The sequence below is a fragment of the Ambystoma mexicanum genome, chromosome 5p (genome assembly GCF_040938575.1).
Source record: "Ambystoma mexicanum isolate Mex_15411 chromosome 5p, UKY_AmexF1_1, whole genome shotgun sequence".
NCBI classification, from domain to species: domain Eukaryota; kingdom Metazoa; phylum Chordata; class Amphibia; order Caudata; family Ambystomatidae; genus Ambystoma; species Ambystoma mexicanum.
This window is the reverse complement of record NC_090930.1, coordinates 982,854,476-982,872,238: the sequence shown is the minus strand read 5'-3', so window position 1 is coordinate 982,872,238 and position 17,763 is coordinate 982,854,476. Positions and strand designations below refer to the sequence as shown.

At 49.9% G+C, this 17,763-nt stretch overlaps 1 long non-coding RNA gene across 1 annotated transcript in view; it reads left to right on the top strand.

Moving 5' to 3' along the window:
* The window catches only part of LOC138481734 (uncharacterized), a 174,878-nt gene extending 157,316 nt beyond the window's left edge, over positions 1-17,562 (top strand). The window contains exon 4 of the long non-coding RNA XR_011274367.1: positions 17,127-17,562. This is a non-coding gene — a long non-coding RNA (uncharacterized lncRNA). The remainder of the gene's footprint in view (positions 1-17,126) is intronic.
* The last annotated feature ends 201 nt before the right edge of the window (positions 17,563-17,763 follow it).

The following is a 17,763-nucleotide window of genomic DNA, read 5'->3' as shown; positions in this document are numbered from 1 at the left end:
ACAAATACTTGTCCATTGGCCTTCTCTCCAACAGACACAGTACTACAGTCATGTCCCATAGTGTATTATATCTAGGGTCTGGGGGCACCTAAAATCTGGCTCCTCTGATGAGCCTCACCACTGCCGAGTGTTTTCCTGCCAGAATTCCTTCAATCGGCAGGTGTCCCACTGAAATCGCAGATCTGTACACACCTATGGTACGAAATCCCCTCCCGTCCTGCAACAACTGTGCTAAAAAGTTCCATATAGCCACTACAGGGGCTGAAATGGTATGAAGACTTCTCCCTTTATGACCGATTAGTCCACTTGGCCCAAGCCGCGTCGTAGCTCCTCCTAGTGGATGGGGCCCAGGATTCTGCGATAAGCTCTGCAGCTTGCACCGAAATGCCTGGCAGCGCCCAGCATCTCCTGATATCGTGCACGCGATTAGGGGGAGAGTCCCCCTCACTCTCAGAGGATGACACGACCCAACTGGGTCCGTGAGCAGTCAGTCTCCTTCAGGAAGCACTCTCGGCAGATCTACTGCAAACTCCATCAGTGTCAGGAACCACACTTGTGACTTCCACAGTGGTGCTACCAAGATTAACTCTGCTCTCTCCCTACAAAACTTCACTAGAACTCTGCTCAGCATCACGAAGGGGGGAAATGCGTAGTGCGGACCGCCCGACCATTCCTGCAGGAATGCGTCTGTCCCTCGAGCCTCTGGGTCTAGCCTCCAGCTGAAGTTATGGACCTTCTGTGTATTGAGACGAGACGCAAAGAGGTCCATGTGTACTGGACCCCACCTCAAATCCAAAATCTGAAACACTGCCAGGTCCAAACTCCAGTCACTGGAGTCCATTAGGTACCGAGAGTTCCAGTCGGCCACTAAATTTAGTGCTCCGGGCAGATATTCTGCTGTCACCGACGTCCCTGACTGGAGACAGAAATGCCAAAAGTCCTTTACTAGCTCCGCCAGCATCTTGGATTTCGTTCCCCCTAGGTGATTTATGTATCGGACTGCCGAGAGGTTGTCCATCTTCAGCAGAATGCACAACTTCACTTTCCATCTCATGAATGCTTTGATCGCAAATGATCCTGCCAGAAGCTCCAGGCAGTTTATGTGAAGGTGAAGCTCCTCTTCGCTACACTTCACCCGTCTGCAGGTCTGTGCATCTTGCTACCCAGTCTAGACGTCTGGCGTCTGCTTCTATTATCAGATCTGGCCGATCTCTGAAGATGGGACACCCATTCCAGGCGTCCATATTCTTCAACCACCATTCCAATTCCGTGATGGACTCTTGATCCAGTGGCACTTGCTAATGATACTTCAAACCTTGTTGCAAGTGCTTTATTTTTAACCTCTGTAGTGCTCGATAGTGCAAAGGACCTGTAAATATGGCCTGAATGGAGGCTGCTAATAGTCCTACAATCCTTGCTAGAACTCTGAGAAAAATCACTCGCCTTCTCAGGCATCCTCTGATCTCCCTTTTGATATCTTGTATCTTCCGGGCTGGAAGCTCTAAAGTAGCCTTCTTGATATCTAGGACGAAACCCAGAAAATCTAGCCTCTGCGCTGGAGTGGTATCTGACTTCTCCAGGTTCACCAGGAACCCCAAGGACAAAAGAAGATCTTGTACCCATCTCGTCTGGTAAACTAGTGAGTCTCGGTCCTCCGCCAGGAGTAACAGCTCATCTAGGTATGTGATCAACCTTATTTCTTTCTCTCGGATCGCCGTTGCTACTGGCTTCATCAATTTGGTGAAAGCCCAGGGTGCTGACGCAAGACCGAAGGACATCGTTTTGAATTGCCAGAACTGCTTGTTCCAACGAAAAGCTAGAAACGTTCTGTAATCCTCCTGCACTGGAAACGTCAGGTAGGCATCCTTCAAGTCCAGTATCGTCTCCCACTCTCAGGGAGTCCCTGAGCTGATGAATGCCCTCCATTTTGAAATGACGGTAGACAATCCATCCGTTTAATCCTTTCCAATTTATAACTGGCCGAACCTTCTCCTTTCTGTACACTAGAAACATGTTGCTTACAAAACTGGGTGGCGTTGTGCACCTCTCTATGGTGTCTTTCTGTGCTAGCTGAGACAGTTCGCGATCTGGGCATCTTTGCTCACGCATGCTAGGCGCTGCTGTTGTGGCCAGCTCATCTGCACTGGCGGTTCTATAAACTCCAGCTGCAGACCTCTGACGGTTTGCAATAACCAAGCATCACTGGAAAGCACGCGCCAATTTCCCCAAAACATGCCAGTCCTCCCCCCTACTGGAGGGTAACTCAATTCTCTCACCTAGTGTAAAGCCTTGACCTTGACCGGATCCTCTTCCTCTGTGTCCTCTAGGGAAACGTCCCATGGCCGGGAAGAAGGTATTCTGATGTTTGTTTTCCCAGTATTGGGCCCTGGGATTGGGGGGGTATTCCTCCTCCTCCTTGATTCCGACCGGTCGCACGACCCCTCAAGCAGCCTGTCCCAGCAAAAACTCTGTTCGGGAATATCTTCCGAATGGAAGCTTGCGCCTTTTCCAAGGAAGTGTAGGTGCCGACAAACCGGGCCACCTCATTCCCAAAGGTCTCTCTCAAGAGAAAGCCGTGTGCTGCTTCTCCTGCTTCATATGATGCAAGGTCTCTTAGCTCGGGTCGATCTTGAGCAGCAAACCTCTCCTTCTCTCCGAGGCGATGGCGCAGTTAGCGTTGCCCAGAAGGCAGACTGCCCGTTGTGCCCAGCATGCTAAGGCGTTGGGGGCTACTTCCTCCCCTGTATCCATAGCTCTCTCTGCTAGATCCATTATCTTCGCGAGAGGACCTGTTAAATCTAATACCGTCTCTTGACAGCTCCTCCACAATTTGTCAATGCTCTTGCGAGGATCTTTACTGGTATTGGACACAAATGTCAGCATATTAGAATCCAGTTCGGGGGTCTCTGCTACCTTCCCTGCGAGGTCTGGCCGTGGGCATTCCACATGCAGGCATTTCCTAACCTCCTTGTCGAGGGCCTTTCTCAATTTCTTTGTCATGTACTGAGCCACCCTGGAAGACGGTTGCCAGTCTGAGGATCTCAGGTTGCGGATACTGTCTGGATCGAACATGTCCACCTGATCTTCTTCGAGATGTTTCTCCTTGCAGGCTCTCTCCCACCCGCTGGGCTTAGCCCATTCCTCCTCTGCTATCGCCTCTCCCTCTTGCGAGGAAAGGTCTGCTTCTGTCGGCTCCTTTTCCAAGCCTGGGTCATCTTCTCCACAATTATCCTCCCCTGGAGTGGGGGTTGTGAGGCCTGACACTGCCTGGCACTGCAAATAAGCTTCTCTGAGCTTCACGAAGGCATCGGCAACCTCCGGGTCTTCTGTTTCACCCCATCTGATGGGCCCTGGGGGTTGCAAGAGGCCTGACTACTCCCCTTTGACCCTGCTTCTGAGGGTCCCGTGGGCATGTGCTCAGTCTCTTTGGTGCTTTCTTTGGGCTGGTCAAGCATTGCTTCTAGAGTCTCCAGCCTCTCTTGCAGGGGTCTCACCCCCTAAGCATCGACCATCGAGCTTCCCAGCACCTCCTTGAAGCTGGCAGCGAGATCTAGAAGCTGCTCCTCCTCGCTGCATTCGAATTCCGACATCCTCGGGAATGTGCTGTGCGCCTGGTACCTGGGACAGGTGTATTGGCACACCCACAGTGCTAGGTCAGATGCCTGTGTATGTACACACTTCTTTTCTAATTATAAATCTCTTCTCTTCTTATCTTAATTATTATTATTCATTTTTATTTTTTATTTTTGTGGCTGCACCGGACTGATTATATCTTTAATCCCTGTGATAGGCTAATTGTGTATAAACTGCCTCCCTGGCCAGGCCTCGTAGGACTTGACAGGCTAAATTCACCTGATTCGTGTAGACAGAGATTCTCTCCTTTCCGCGATCTATGGTCCGTTTTACAGCTTATCCCTGCTGTGCCGCATCACTACACGTGTGGCGTCCAGTAGGGAATTCGTTCCCTTTTAATTCAATTGATATGAATATATATATGAAGTTTCACCGCCGGACCCGGCGTCTTCTCTTTATTGTGTCGCAGTCTCAATGCGACTCTGAAGGGCTGATCGGCGGTCCAGCTCCGCCTCCCCGAGGGTGCAGGCTGGAGTGTTCTGAGCACCTCCGCTCCGCCTTTGCAAAGGCAGGGGCTAGGCTCCTAGAGGTACGCTGAGCTCCGCGAGGCCAAGCTGAACCCCAGGCGTGCCCGGCACAGGGCTGCTCGCCTCGCGGAGACGAAACAAATGTACTTACTCGTTAAAACGCGGCTCCAGTGACTGCCGCGGTCGCTCGTGCAAATTTTCCAGAAGGTACAAAGTCTATCACACGCGTGCGTGCGCGCACAAACATCCTTTTTACAGTAAAACTACACTCTACATCATATATTACTGGAGTTATGTTCCCTACATAACATTCCCTTCATCTTCCCCTCCTAAATATATCCATATGGATTCCAACATAGTGGCCGTGGGGAGGAGTCACGAGTGAAGGACGCTCCTGCCGGGCCTGAGAAAAACAGCTCTTTAAATGTGTTGACTGCGTAAGAGGCCGGTGTCCTGACACCGGAGGACTCCCCCCCCCCCCCCCGGAGATAGTGGAGTGCCGGCTCTGAGAGTCACGCTGGGACTGCGACGACCACCGTGGAGGTGTGTGCTGGCGGGGGCGAGGTCTGCTGGCCCTGTGATGCGCGGGGAGGAGCTCGGTGCCAGTCGGAGACCACGGCGGAGAACGGTGAGGGGGCACCTGGCCGCGGCTTCCTCCTTGGGGGGGAGCTTCGGTTCCTGTCCCCCCTCCTCGTAGATTAGTCGGAGGAGGTGAGAGTCGGCTGGAATGGCTGTGCAGCATCTGGGATGCTGCGACTGAGGTTTGCGCAGGGATCATCCCCCGGCGGGGGGAGAGCTCATATTTTATTTGTTTTTAATTTTTTTGTTTTTTTATTATTATTTTTTTTTTAGGCCGCAGCTGGTAGCAGTTCAAGGCGCCCAGTTGGAAGGCTGGGTTGCCTGGGACACTCTGGAGGACCTTTCAAAGTCTGGCCTGGGGGGGGAGGCCAGGTGTGGCTTTGCCTCAGTAGGACTAGCATACAGCTGGTGTTTTATGATCAAGAGAAGAGCTGTGGATGGTGCCCGTGTGGTGCCAGATACCGGAGTGGGGCGGGTGCTCCTTGGACAGGCTGAAAAAGTGCGCAGCTCATCGGGGGGCCACCCAGAGGACAGGGGCAGAGACTAAGGACTACTCCTGGTAGAGTGTGAGGGAAAGGCACCCTCCTGGGTTGCAGGGGGCGTGCTTCCCCCCCAGTGCGAACTCGCCGCAGGGCACAGGAGCGAAGTGGTGGAGCTGGCGGAGACCTTCCTGGGGTGCCGGATGTCCGAGAATAAAGGTCTGAAAGGAAGAAGGGGCCCCACGGGGCCGATGTCTACTCCTGCCTAACGTGGCACTAGTTTGATCCAGCTTCGGGCGAACGACATGGAGGGCGGTCAAGCGGGAAGCCCCAGAGGGACGCTCCTGAGTCCTCGAACCAGGACCCCTCGCAGGGTCATCAAATTTCGAGGGAAGATATGCAGGTCTGGTTTAAGGACCTCCAGGATACCTTTATGTCCACGGTGCAAGACCAGTTTGCCAGCATGAGAGAGGACATGAAACAGGCAGTCCAAGACATCAGGCAAGATGTCGCAAAACTTGAAGAACGCACTGACACCCTGGAAAAGGTTGTACAAAACTTGGAGGAAGAAACCCAGCAATACAGTGAAACCCAGGAGCGTCTAGTCCGTCTAACCCACAATTTAGAGTTGCAGTGTGAAGATCTTGAAAACCGATCCCGTAGGGCTAATATTCGCATCAAGAACATGGTGGAATCGGTGGAAGAGAAAAACTTGAAGACGGCAGTGCAAAAGGTGTTCCGTGATATTCTGGCAGAGAAAGACGCAGAGTCGATCAGGGTGGATCGGGTTCATCGTGTGGGCCCAAAGCGGACAGGAGAGCCGGGAGAGCGCCCCAGGAACGTGGTGGTGGCGATGTCTTCGTACCCCCAGAAGGAGGAGATTCTGAGGAAAGCCAGGGGAATGGATCATATAAAGATGAACGGGGTGGAAATGTACCTGTATCAGGACCTGGCGCAAGTGACTTTACAGAAGAGGAGGGAAGTCATGGAGGGTGACTTCCTGTGAGGAGGGACTTCATCTACTGGGCATCCAGCAGCAGGATGTGGTCAGCAGAAGCCCGCAGAGCAGGGCCACGCCAGGTAAAAAGTCATGGAAATGGAAGGAGGTCCAGCGCATTAAGAAATAGATAGAAGAGAGAATGTCCTGATGTGCTAGTAGTAAGTGTGTCAGGGGGTGGCAGGCACTGGTATAAGGGGAATGAAAGTATTGTGTGATTTAGCGGTCAATACGCTTTATTTGTCAGTTGAAATAGGCTCGGTGGGAGACACATTGTGGAATCTGTTTGGTAGGGTGGTAAGGAGATGCAGGGTTTAGGACTCCCCGAGATGTTCTTTCCCGAGTTACTTGAGGGACGGGTGCGAAGGGCTGAGCGCCCTAGCAACCATAGGTTCCCGTGCCCTCCTTGGGACAGTTTGGGGATGTTGGGGGTAGATGGGGTGGGGGGAAGGTACATGGGGTCGGGACGGATGGGCGGGTGGTGGCGAAAGGAACGAGCCAGGTCCAAAGGGAGCACATATAAGGAGAAGGGTGAATTAGGATGGGTAAGCTGAAACTACTGACATTCACTGTCCGGGGACTCAATGCCCCGGTCAAGATGAAGAAAGTGGAAGAATTCTTGCGAAGGGAGAGGGGGGACATATTATTATTACAAGAAACACATATAAGACTGCGGGACAGGGCAAAGCTATGTCTGCAGGGCTACAGGCGGATAGTACAGGCAAACCCCTCTGACAAAAAAGCAGGGGTACTGATAGCCTTCTGTGATGGGGCGCACATTAATATACACAATACCCAGACGGATAAACATGGGCGATTTGTATTTGTGAATGTCACTATAGAGGGAAGGGTATTCACTCTAGCTTCGGTATATGCCCCAAATACTGGGCAAGATGGTTTCCTAAGAGAGGTACTAGACCGATTGGAGGCCTTTGCAGAGGGGGAGACAATTTTAGGTGGAGACCTGAACCTGGCTTGGGACCCAGCGTTGGACCGGAGCTCGGGGAGCCACACTGGCCCGGGAGGTCCTACTAAGCGGCTCTGCCAAAAAATGAGCCATCTTGGGCTGTGTGATGTCTGGAGGGAAGTGAAGGGCCAGCAGAAGGGGTATACCTGTTATTCCCATGTGTATGGTTCAATGTCTAGGATTGACTACTTTTGGACTTCTGTGGGGCTTTTGGGATATATTTGGGAAGTGGAAATAGGCCCTATCTCTCTCTCAGATCATGCGCCGGTCTGGATGGAGTTGAAAACGCCGGAGAAAAGGTCTAGACTTTTGACCTGGAGGTTCCTGCATAGGGTTCTTCAGGACCCGGTGATGGGGGCATCAGTTAGAGAAAAGATTGAGGAATACTGGGCCCTTAACGACACGGGTGAGTGTAGGCATGGTATGGGAAGCCTTTAAGGCTGTGATTAGGGGGCATGTTATAGCCTTGAAAGTGGCCAACGACAGACAGCGGTTCGCATGGGAGAGAGATCTGGAGGCAAAAGTGGCTGACATTAGAGCGAACTTAGTTAGTGCCCCAACTCTTCCCCTGAAAAGAGAGCCGAGACAAACAGAGACCCAATTAGATACACTCCGCACAAAAAAGGCGGAGAGAAGCCTCCTAACCCTTCGCATTGTTATTTTATGAAGACGAATAAAGCCGATAGGTATTTAGCTAGGCAGCTGAAGGCGAAGCAGCAAGACATGGCCATCAAAAAACTACTGAATGGGTGGGGGGAAATGGTCTCCACCACGCAGGAGATGGGGGAAGTCTTCAGAGAATATTATCGACAGTTATACTCTTCGGATGCTCCAAGTGCGGAGGCTCAGATCTCGTACTTACGAGGGATAAGATTGCCCAGGCTCTCGGAGACGGAGAGTGAGTGATTGGAAGGAGAAATTAGGGAGGATGAGGTGAGATCAGCTATCAGAACACTCCGCCCTGATAAAGCCCCTGGCCCTGACGGGTTTACGGCAGCTTTTTATAAGAGATATGCTGCGCTGCTGTCCCCGTTTTTGGCAGCACTCTTCAATACCTTTGGGGAATCTGGATCGGTGACCCCGTCAATGAGTGAAGCCAAAGTGTTGGTCTTTCATAAGGCAGGCAAAGATCCCTTGTTACCGTCATCATACCGACCCATAGCTCTTATGAATTTGGACTCCAAAATATACACGAAGGTGCTAGCTGCTAGGTTGGCCCTAGTGCTCCCCAAATTGATCAATAGGGACCAGTCAGACTTCATTCAGGGCCGGAAAACCCATGATAATATTAGGTGGGTCATACATCTAATTGAAAAGGTGGGGATTAAGCAAACTCAGGCAGTGCTGTTAGCATTAGACGACAAAAAGGCGTTCGATAGGGTAGAGTGGTCAATGCTGTTTAGGACTATGGAGGGCATGGGTTTCGGAGGCCAATTCATGAGAATGGTTAGAGCTAATTATAGCACCCCCTCGGTTACAGTAGCTTTGAATGGGGAGATCACAGACAAAATAGAGCTTTCAAGAGGCACAAGACAAGGGTGCCCTTTGTCGCCTTTGCTCTACGCCCTCTTCCTGGAGCCGTTTCTAATAAAGGTGAGAGAACTTCCCACGATGGTGGGGATGGACATGGCGGGCACCCAGCACAAGATAATGGCTTAAGCGGATGATATGTTGGTTTTACTGACAGATCCGGCCCACTCTCTCCCGGTGCTATGTCAAGAACTGAAAAGGTTTGGTAAGATTTCTGGGCTGAAGATCAATAGAAATAAATCGGAAGCACTGGTGTTGGGGGGGAAGGAAGAGGAGCGGAAATTGCCCGGGTGTTGTCTTCCTTACACTTTAAGGTGCTGAATGAGGGGATTAAGTATCTGGGGGTAACACTTACGGGCAAGGTGGAGTCCCTTTACGAACAAAATTATAAAGGTTTCTTGGCAAAACTCAAAAGTGAGCTTGACCGTTGGAACCCGCTGATGATTTCCTGGTGGGGACGTATGGTTTCGGTGAAGATGTCAGTCCTACCTAAGTTACTTTATCTTTTTCAGGCTTTACCGATATCGATCCCCAAGACCTTTTTTTCGAGCCCTTACTAAAATGCTATATCTCTTTGTCTGGAGAAGGAAGCCGCCTAGAGTAGCAAGGGGGGTAATGTCGGCATCCCAACAGGACAGAGGTTTGGCTTTCCCACATTTCCTCAGATATTATCAAGCAGCGAAATTGTGGGTCATAAGGGAATGGATGGGGGGCGAAGAGCGAACAAAATGGGCTGATCAAGACAGAGCGGTGGCCAGAGCTCAGTTGAGGGAACAGTTATGGAAGGGTACACAGACCAGACACCCAAATTTGCGAATAAGCAGAGTCTTGGGGGCCACAATGGAAGCATGGGACGCCCAAACGAGGAGAGGGGTTATGACGACAGTGCCAGGTCCGTTCACCCCCATGTTTGGGAACCCAGACTTTCCACCCGGTTTGGAGAGGGGAATTTACGAGAAATGGGAGTATGCTGGGTGGACCAAAATTGGTGAGATGTTTCAGGATGGGGAGGTGAGGTAATTTGAGGACTGCACTGGACCTCTGGGGCTGAGAGACTCAGACATGTTCAGGTATGGACAACTTCGCCACTGGTTGGTATCGCCGGTTATCAAGCGAGCAGCCACGAGGGACCTTACCCCCTTTGAACATTACACCGTAACCAACTCAGGGTCGAGGAAATTTGTCTCAATGTTGTACAAATTCATACACATGCAGTCTGAGGAGGTCAAATGGACCTATATGATAAAATGGGAACGAACGATGGGGAAGCCTATAGCTAAACAGCAATGGAAAAACCTATGGGGGGACATTTTTTCCCTGACCTGCTCCATACAACTGAGGGAAATGTGGGCTAAGATTGCATTGCAGTGGCACTATAACCCTGAGCACCTGAATGAGATGTTCCCGTCGGCCTCCAAACTTTGCTGGATGGGTTGTGGGGCGGAAGGTACCTGGAGGCACATATGGTGGGATTGTAAAGGGATACAGGCTTTATGGGCTGAGGTGAAATCCCATATGAAGGAGATGCTCCCCTACGTGGACCAGATGGGGGCCCAGGTTTGGCTTTGTGGACTGAGAGACCATGCTGCTGAGAAGCTCTCCAGGTCACAATGGAGATCTTTTGTAGGCTTACTCATTTCGGCCTGGTCAGTTATAGCTCAACACTGGAAGCAGGCTGACCCTCCGGAGGTCTTCAGCTGGTTGCAGAGGATCTGGTCCCTGATTACAATGGAGAAACTGTCGCACAACTTGCAGGGATCACCCGACTCCTTCACGAAGAGATGGGGGCGGTGTTTTGCTTCCTTCAGTCGGATTTCATGATGCAATGGTGCCTGCGTAAGATCAGGATTTTAGACCTGTTTCAGACTTGAGGGTATTGGACGCCACCACCGGCGGGGGGTAGGAAGGGGGGAATTTGGGGGGGGGGGGATTATTGGAATTTTGATGTTATCAATGGACGTTTTGTTAGCTTCACTTTTCTCTTGCTGTAATCAATAAATATATATAAATAAATATATCCATATAACGTTATCTGATATCAGTATCTGGTGAGGTGATAAAATAGTACTTATCTGCTTGAAGAGCAGTAAAAGAAGAGGAAGAGCCCGGGGACAGGATGTGTGTCATAGCTGGACTGTGTGGAGATGAACTACAGAGACTTTGGGATTTGTAATTTCAGTAAAGAAAAGTTACTTTTGGACACTTTTCAATGTTTTTGTTATATTTGTTGAAACTGCTGAGGAGTAGTAATGAAAGAAGTTGAAGCATAATGCTCGCTCCAGTCTTGTCATAGAATCACACTTTCTCCCATAACACCTCCCCCTCACATAGCTCCTTACATCCATCTCACATTTCTTCAATCAACCCGTATGGCTTCTTGATGGCCTGCCTCTGGCGAGTCCCCTGGTCGGCTTCTTCTCCTATCTCGGTTGGCAGTAACTGCTCCAGTGTGCTGACCTCCTCTTCCATGTCCAGCCCCATGTGCCCCAGGCCCGGTCGTTATCCACGTCATGGTCCCTGTCGGACTTACAGTGTTTGAAAAAGGATGCGTTCCTGATGACTTCCTTCTGCTGGTTGGCGGCTGTGGCCATCGTCTCTTTTACCCCTGTCACTTTGAGCGGTATGTCATCATACCTGGTGTCTGTTTTCCTCTGTACCCGTTGTTTTACGAGTATTTTGTCCCCTTCCTCAAACTCTTTCATCTCGCCTTTCGAACCCAGTCAGTTCTTGCTTTGACTGTTTCTTTCATTTGGGCGTCTCGCTCACCTCTGCTTCTAAGAGTGCTCTCCCTACTGGCTGGCGTTCAGGGTTTTCTATCTCTTGGATGATCCGTATCCTGGCGTGGTATGCTCTCATCAGGTCACTCGGTGGCACTCCCGTCACATAATGCAGCATGTTTCGGTAATTGCGGAGCATGCGGCACAGGGCCTGCTGGGTCGGTATCCCTTCAATCAAAGTCTTTTGGATGGTTCTCTTAATGGACGACATGAGTCATTCCACCAACTCATTCGCCAGGGCACACTCTCGATGCTCTGATCTCCTCAGACCTTCCCCTCTCTGTCCCCCTCTCTCCACTCCTCTCTCCTGGAGTGATCACTTTCTCCTATCCTCCCACCTCACCCTCCCTACCCCTCAGGCCAAGACCCCTCTATCACTACCACCCACCTTCTCGGTCATTCGACCCATGAAGCCGTGTCAGTTGAGGTTTTTGCCACCACCTTCTCACCCCTTCATCCCCCTTTGGCTGACTCTGACCCTGACACAGCCCTCTCCACGCTCCACTCTTCTATATCTGATACTCTTGATATCCTTGCCCCTGTCATGAGAATCCGCCTGAAGCCCAAAGCCAAGTGTAAATCCTGGTATGACTCAGACCTCGTCACCCGAAAACACAAGTGCAGGGTGGCCGAGAGGAAATGGCATGCTTCATTTTCATCCTCTGACAAACTGGCCTGCCGCCTGCTGAAAAAGGCAATATCGGTTCCCCGTCCTCACCAAGAAGAGAGCTCATATCCAAGCCCGCATCTCTGTGGCATCTAACAACTCGGCTGAACTCTTTAAAATCTGCAAGGAACTGGCCTTCCTGCCGCAGTATCTACCTCTCCTGTCCCTTCCCAGGCCCTCTGCATGGCACGGGCTTCTTACTTCATTTCTAAAACTCAGGATATCCTGTCCTCACTCTCTGCCTATCGTCTCCCTCCCTCTATTCCCTGCTCTTCCTCTGCCCCTTCTGCAGCCACCTCCCCCTCACCTTCTCTGCTTTTCCCCTTTTCTCAGCAGACAAGTTTTCTAGACATGTCCGATCTATGAAAGTCTCGTCGAAACAGGTTCACCCCTGTTCCTTCAAAACTATGAAGGACCACATTGACTCCCTGGCTCCCGCCCTGGCTGATTTCTGCAATCACTCCTTCGCTACTGGAGTCTTCCCATCCCCCCTGAAGCACTCCCTTGTGCACCCTCTTCTCAAGAAACCCTCTAACGACCCCTCCTGTCTGGCTAACTATCACCCAATCTCCATCACTCCCTTCCTGGGCAAGCTGCTAGAGAAACTGCCCATCTCCCAGCTTAATCTCCACACTGAATCTGTTGGTTGTCTTCATGACCATCAGTCTGGCTTGAGAGCTGCCAGAAGCACAGAAACTGCACTCCTGAACATCCGTAAAGACCTCATCTCTAACCTTAACTCCCACATCCAATGCATCCTCATCTTGCTTGATCTCTCTTCTGCCTTTGACACTGAAAATCATGCCATCCTGCTCAACCGTCTCCGGGATATCCTGGGTATCACTGGTCAGGCACTGGCGTGGCTGACTTCTTTCCTCTCCGACCGACCCTCCCAGGTCCAACTTGGGTCCTTCCTCTCCAATATCTTCTTCTCTACCTGTGTTGTCCCCCAGGCATCTAACCTCTCTCCCTTGCTGTTCAACCAATACATGGCACTCTTTGACCACTGCATTGCCGCTCTCTGCCCCAACTCTCAGTGCTATGCAGATGATATCCAGCTCATTTTCAGGCTACCCTCAGCCTCCTCCTCTCCTTCCCTCATCTCTGACTGTCTGTCTGCCATCCAAGAGTGGTGCGCCGCCAATGACCTCTGCCTTGATGCCAGTAAGACTGAGATTCTACTCATCGGCACACCTACTCCCTCCTTCCCTGCAGCTCTCTTCCTGCTCCCACCTGCAAGGCTAAAAACCTTGGGTTCATCTTCGACTCCACACTCTCCTTCTCTCATCACATCTCTGACATCTCTAAGAAGTCACACTACCAGCTGCACCTCCTCAGAGGTATTCTTCATTTCCTCTCCTTCCCCCAGAAGCTCACTGTCTCCAGAGCCCTGATTCTCTCTAGGCTGGACTATTGTAACAGCCTCTATCTAAAACTGCCTGCCTCTACTCTCCGACCTCTGCAATTTATCCAGAACAGGACTGCAAGACTTGTCCTTGGCCGCAAGCCCAGGGACCGTATCTCTCCAGGACTGAAATCTCTGCACTGGCTCCCAGTGGCTGCGAGGATTAAGTTCAAAATCCTCTGCATTGTCTACAAGGCCTTCTGGGGCCTGGGGGTGCAATACCTTCAACTCTCTCTTCCTAAATATCTTCCTTCTCGAGCTCTTCGCTCATCCGCATCCAACTCCCTCAGGGTCAGTCGCTTCTGCAAGCAACGAGTTGGTGGCAGATCTCTCTCTTCGGCAGGGGCCTCCCTCTGGAACAGCCTTCCTGCCTCCCTGAAACTTGAGGAGAACCATCTCCGGTTCCGGAAGCACCTCAAAACCTTCCTCTTTGCTTCTGCTTTCTCTCCCCCGCTCCCCTGCTGAATTCCAGGTAGAAACTGCATTGGTTACATGGCCACCCATTCTGATCTTGGGCCCAGGCCCCGCCGGTTGCCCACCTGCACTGCCTCCCTGGCAACCCCTGCACCTGGGGACATTTATTAGAGATACCATGCACATTTTGGAAATGTTAGATCACCTCAAATTTAACCAAGACTGTTGGTTGGTTACCTTAGACGTCAAAGCTCTGTTCACGTCAATAGCTCACCGCAAAGCATTACAAAGTGTTGATTTTTTTGTTTCGAGAATTTTCTGCTTCTTATTTTGAGCATCTAGAAATGGTCAAGGAATTATTATTATTTACTTTGCAAAACAATGTTTTTGTTTTCAATCAGATGTGCTTTAAGCAATTGATTGGTGTAGCCATGGGTGCAAGCTTTGCACCTGCACTGGCGAATGCTTTTATGCATTGTTTCGAGCAAACATGTGTGTTTTCTAAATCCATGTATTCACCTTTTATTTATTTGTGGAAACGTTACATCGATGATGTTATTTTAGTGTGGACTGGTACAAAAGATCTTCTTGTTGAATGTGTATCCTGTTTAAATGATAATGATTGGGGATTGCAATTTACCTCAACCTTTAGTCAATCTCACATTGACTTTTTGGACCTTTCCATAGAACTAAACCCTAACGGCCTAATTACCAAAACCTTTCGCAAATTGACCTCAGTGAATGCGAGTAGACTGAAACAAACGGTCATTGAGCTTTCCGCAACTGCGAGGCATTTCGAGAACTGTATCTGGCATTGTCCCACTCTAAATGTGGAGTTCTTATTGCTGCAACCTAAGCCTCTAATGAAAAGCTGTACACAGCTTGAAAAACGTGTCAGGCTTCTCTTCGCACAAACAATAAAGGCTTCTCTTTGCACAAACAACTAATTATAATTTCTTGGCGCAGTGAGACTGGGAACATCTTTGTCTTTCTTCAACTATTCCTGTGGATGTGTATTGGCAGTACACCCATACCACCCAGATACCCGCAGCCTTGATGTTTATTTTCTTAATCACTGTATAAGCACTGTGGACCCGTGACTTTTTCTGCCATAACTTTGTTCTTGTTAGTTTCTGACGTAGGCAGGTGATGACCTCTTCCACTGTCTCATGAGAGGCCTGTTGGTAATGATGGAACACATACCTCTCATAGTCTCTGTTCGATTCTATGACCAGTGTCTTCTTGAGAGCAGTCACAAGATCATTGATTGTGGTCCTTTCACCAGCCGGTATTGTTTTGATGATGTTCTTTATCTCCATCTCGGGCCTCTGTCATTCTGCGGCAGTAGGCTAAATGGGCCAGGCTTCCACAGGAGTGCTACTCTGCCACCTCCTTGCTGTTCGCCTTCTTGGTCTCTCATGGTGAGAGTTCTTGGTTTGTCTGTTTTGTTTGGTTTGGTGAGCTGCTTGTCTCCTTCCTTGTCACAGGCAGAGGCCGTGGCAGCCCTGCGTGGCCCTTGTGAGGCGTTGGCGGGGCCGGTGATGGATGGTGTTGCTCACGCAGTGTTCCTGCACATAACAACTGTCCAAACCACCTGTGTCGCGCCACCCCTTATGCTTTTTGAGGTGTGGTGTGCCACACATGGGTGTCCGCGGCCTTTATTGTCATACTCTCTGGGAGCGCTGGGTCAATTTGTGTTATACACAAGTACCTTGCAGTATCTGGATGTCGTGTGTTCCATCATTTTATGGTTCTTTTGCCAGCGCACCGGTCTGCCGCTGTGTGGGGCTTCACTCTGCGGTATCTTACCAGAAGCTCAGGATGCGGCAGGCACGCTGCCAGAGCTGGGTGGATTTCCCTGATGCAGGAAGGAGGCTCTCCGGCCTCATAAGGAGGTCCGCTGCCAGCAGAGAAAGGACAGTTGCCCTGCGGGCCCACTGTAGGAGGAGCGAGTGACTCTGCTCACCGTGGCTGAGGCATCACCTCCTGAAGGAGATCCCGCCACACAGCAGGGAAGGATGGCAGCTGGTGCCGGCACGCCGATATAGGAGCTAGTGGACTGGCTCGTTATAATAATGCTGTTCGTGCAGAATTTAACCTCGAACGCCAGTTCTTTTGCCAGTTGCTATGAGTCGGCCTTGGGCCAAAGAACGAGAAGGAGACATGTCTGGTTTACTCATACACATACTTTATTACTAATGTCAGCCTCTTCCTCCCTTGAGGCTCCTCCTCTTCCTCTGCTGTCACAGTCCCTCTTAAAGGGCAATCACGCTTTCTCCCATAACAGGGACCAGCACTTTGCTTGGGTACATTATGCTGCACACATTCATGGGTTATATAACATCAGTGCTTGGTCTGAACAACCTCTAAATCACCTACCAGAGACAAAACCGCTGCCCTTACAGTGGATTGATTCCCCTCTTGCCTATTTGGCAGATTGACCCACACTAATAATGGGACCATGTGGCAGGCATTATTGGTGTGACACCTTCTGCCTGCTTGGCAGATAACTGCTATTGATATGAGGGGCATGTTTTGGTTTTTTTTTTTTTTTTTTATAACTTTGACAGATACTGCAGGGGCAGATGCTCCCAGATGCTCCCAGAAGAGCCAGAGATCTATTTTCCCCTTGTTTTTCTATGCATGTGCAGCACATCAGTAATACAAGCTGAAGTATTGGCAGTCATTAATGTGGTCAAAAGGGCAACCTTTGGGTTGGGTTTAGATGTGTATATTGTGGTATGTTGGTGAGCAGTGCTTCATTTGTAATAAAGTAAGTGCCAGGGCTCACCATTATTTAGTTGAACCACCAGCGAAGTGCACTTACCTGAGGATGCCAGGTCCTGAAGGCTGTGCGGTCGTTTTGGTTTGGGAATTTGTACTATTTTAACACCATATTAAACCTTTATATATCATACTAGACATGTGAAAAAGTGAAAAGGTAAAAGTGCATTACAAAGCAAATGGGAAGTTTTCAGCACTGTACCTTGATAAAAGCCACGATCGCAACTATGCATCTGTACTGTTGTATACCTCTGTAAAGCGCCCTGTTACGTCTCTGTATAGTATACCTCTGTAAAGTGCTCTGTTGCTTCTCGAAGCTAGTTCTGCGCTCACTAAATACTATAATAATAATAATAATAATAATAATAATAAAAGATCATTTCTGTTCCTGTAAATTGATCAATTTGACCCTGGTGTTCCCTGACAGTGACCTTCGAGCCTCCACATAGAATCCACTTGCCTGCACATCCTGGTACCAGCTCAATGCAGTTGAACTGTGAATACTGATTGAACCTGGGGAACGCCCGATGCACATAGCATGAATAGAGGATTTGAGCCCGCAGCCACCTTCTCTTCAACCCTGACTCGACGCAGGTTACTGCTGTGCCTCACGATGGCTGCATCGTCAACCTGAGCCAACACTGTGATCAACGCCGAGAAGCTTGGTTCGACGCCGTTGAACCCAAGACATTTGCAAAGTTACTGTTTACTGATATCTGCCCCGCTGGTCCATCTTTGGGCCCTAAAGACTGGATGCGTCGTTTTAAACCCTTGTTTGCAACTCGAAGAAATATCCTTTGAACACTGTGGTATTTTGATTGCTACATTTATTCTTACTGTGGATATTTTGTGTGTCTTCACCAGGGGTGGGTTTTTACAGTGTTTTCTGGTTAGTTAGTATTATACATTGTCTGATTAAAATATATTTTTTTGAATAGATGAGTGATTGGACATTCCTTTATTTTGGACTTTTATACTTCACTGTTTTGGTTGCTACTGAACCATATTCATACCCCTCTTAAAAGTGTAGCCTTCCCTCGGCCCAACATTACGACAAAGAGCAA